Genomic DNA, 3512 nt, shown 5'->3' on the forward strand with positions numbered 1-3512 from the left:
AATGGGTTTGGTTAATAAAACAAGAAGATGAGCTCACATCAGCAAAGCACCCTGTTGTAGGCACCGGTCTTGGCATTGCCAGACGCATATAAGCTCTTTAGCGTCGTCTGCGGTGCAAGCAATTTTGCAATCGATAGCGCGCTCTTGCAGAAGGATAATGACGGCAATAACTGTGTCATCTCTTATCAGTCTCGGCTTTTTTAAAGCTGCGGAACTGTTTTGCCTTGTGCGTGACAAGGGGCGACTTGGAATAAAGTATGCCCCTTTTAAATTTCGAGTGCACCTATTGGGCACCGAACCTTTTGTGGTTTGTACGGATCACGCATCATTGTGGACCGCAATAAACCCACCGCACCTCTCGCCTAGAGTGGTAAGATGGCTTCTGAATTTAATTTCAAAGTTGAGTACAAGCCGGGTAAGTCGAATGTCTTGGCTGCTGCTTTATCGCGCAGACCAGACTTTGAGGTTAGACACCAGGAAAGTGTGTCTAGTGCGAAAGCACAATTTCAGCCGTCAACGTTGGCAGCCATGAAGGCAACCACGTGACGAGCTCATTGGTCTCTGAAACAAAAAGAGAGCTACAGCCAGGACGACCATTGTCGCCTGCTATTGGATCACTTTGGTGGACGAAAGGTAACCCTTCCGTCGCACCTGAAAGCTAAGCTAAAACGCTTTAGCCACAGCGATGGTCTGTTATGGCATCAGCTGTTATCTTGTGATCCCTTGAGAATATATGTGCCTCATGACACAGATCTCAAGCTGATGATCCTTCACGAGCACCATGATGCGCCATCTGATGGGCATCTGGGCCGTAAAAATACATCTTACGGGTGTTAGAGAAATTTGGTGGCCACACCTATAGAGATGGGTGGCCAACTATATTCGCTCTTGCAAACAGTGTCAGCGCATTAAGCCTACACCGTCCAGCATACCACTGAAGAGCTCATTCCAACCAAGATAAAAGACAGTAAGTCAGGACACCATGTCGCATGCCGCCCGATCACAACGGTGGAAAAAGCTGTCCCTTCGTAGACAGAAAACCAAGATAATGCTTAAGCTACAGAAAACGCCGATCAAGGCAAACAGGCACCTCTCTTGTACCTGGATCATGTTAACCCACTACACGGGATGCCCGAGTCCATAGTATCGGACCGGGAGCCACGTTTTACGTCTGGTTTTTGGCGACATGTGTTCGAGCTGCTAGGTAGCAAGCTCCACGTGTCGACCGCAGATCATCCCTAGACGGATGGCCAAACCGAACGTGCCAATCGGGTCGTGGCGATGTCTTGCGCACTATAGCAACTCTCAAAGAGTGGAGCAAGCAATTGCCCTTTGTGGAACTCGCTATAAATAACGTTGTCCACGCCAGTACGGGTGAGACACCGTTTTATACTAAACGGACTGCGCCATCCTCGGACGCCAGTCTCGTTTGTGCGCAGCCCGAGTCTTAGTGGGGGAGGGCCCCTCACTATGCTCGGTGCAAAAGAGTGACATAGTTTCGTCAATATGACGATGACCCATGAGGGTATCATCTCAACGACTGAAACTTGCCCTAGTAGCCCTGCCAGTTTAGCAGTGGTTAATATAACTACGCCTTAAGACCGACCTCTCGGCGGTATCATAGGCGAGTTTGATGCTAAAAGCGCGAGCGAGGCTCAACGCTATGTGGATGAGCGATTAGTCATCACACGTAAAGTCCGTGACGTAATGGCAAGCGCACAGGACAAGCAAAAGGAATATGCGAACCGAAATGGTCGCAAAAATAATGAACGCTTTAGAGTGGGTGAAAAAGTACTATTAAGTACTGCTACCCTACCTAAAAATGCAATTTGTGTACTACCTGGAGGTACTACGAAGTTGTTGCCGCGTTTCATTGGGCCCTTACGGTGGTAGAAGAGGTTGAAGACCTTAATTATAGGCTCACCCTTCCCCGTGTATGAAGATGCACCCCGTATTTTACGTGGGTCGTCTGAAAAGGTATGTAGACCCAAATGAGATCACATATCCCCATCTGGCTAAGAAGACCGATGGTGACGCCGACTGTGAGTCGAGCGTCGTTCGGGTGAGGGGGACGGTGAAGGCGAAAAGCTATCAGACCGATTCCTCCCTCCACGAACAGGACTTGGAGAGCGAGGGATATCACGCGAGTAACGCGGATCCCTCAGCATTATCCGTTCGAAAAGGTCCAAGCGAGTCTTCAGGCGTTCAGAGCGCTGACCAGCCTTCGCTCGGACATCAACGAGGTCCGAGGTCAGTCGTGAGACTTGACTCTCGTGATCCGCAATACGTCCTTTAGCAGCTTTTAACGCCTGAGACTGAACGGACGAAGGTAAGGCAGCCGCGAGTAGGTGGGCGAGATCGCCACTCCTATCTGGCGCCGATGGCACTGATGGATGCGGGTGGAAATCAACGCTTTCTTGTTGGAAGGTTGCTTGCCCACCGCTCCGTGACGCAAGGGTATCAGATCCTCGTAGAATGAAAAGGTTACCCGAAGAGTTTTGACTCTTGGGAACCGATCGATACCCTACGTATTGATGTGCCCGGCTTGGTGGCTGCCTATGAAAAGGACCACCAACTGAGGCCTCTTCTCTAGTCTCAAATGGACTAGCAGAAGCAGCGTTGTAGAAAAAACAGGGGGTACAATACCGCCCATGATTTCTTTCACGCACAAGCAGAAATTAATTTGCTGCGACCGCTGTTTCATCGCATCGGAATGCGGATGAATGCGGCGCGTGAATTTCACCTCGATTTGGTCGGGCGTTTCATTTGAACGCAACACGATCGGATCGGAAAATACGCCGAAGCGATTTTTCCTGAGCCTTCCATGATTTAAATACGCCATAATAATTATGTGCGTCTACAAGAGCGCGCTCTAGGAGCGACGCTCTTGGCCCGTTTAAACGAGGCCATTTAGATGGAGGGGCATCTTTGGTATGCCACCCGTCACATAGCTACGTATAGAACGACTTGCTTGTGACACCGACAGAGCACGTTCACGTGCCGTCGGCGGAGCTTTAGGCTCAGAATTCTCTATGTCAGACCATTATGGATTATGGTCTGAGCATAAGGCGTTGTGGTTATACCCAACGGAGAAGCGACTGCGCCTTTATGGGTAGCGCTATCATTAACCGTCGCAGCGCTATCGAGTGCAGACGACGAGACAGCATTAGTAAATGTTGCCGTCTCCATGTTGTGAGCCATGAGATAAGTTTGGATGGGCAATAATGCGCCATCATCCTTCCTCATGAGCTTGTTGTCCGCATCACTACGATGAGGTGACGACAACGGTGTCGACTCATTGTAGTCGACAATGAGCGACGGATCAGCATCCTCAATGTTAAAGTGGGATGGATCCTTTAGTCCCGTTAACGCGACAGCAGCATAGCTGTCGGCGTTTCGATTAAGGCATTGGACACGGCCGGCGAATTAACGCGGCGCGATCGCTTAGTGCGAGGTTAAGTGGGCGTCTTCGCAGACGACCCACCAACGTGGCCCCTTTTAGGTGGCATCTT

This window comes from Bremia lactucae, linkage group LG6, assembly GCF_004359215.1.
Source record: "Bremia lactucae strain SF5 linkage group LG6, whole genome shotgun sequence".
NCBI classification, from domain to species: Eukaryota; Oomycota; class Peronosporomycetes; order Peronosporales; family Peronosporaceae; genus Bremia; species Bremia lactucae.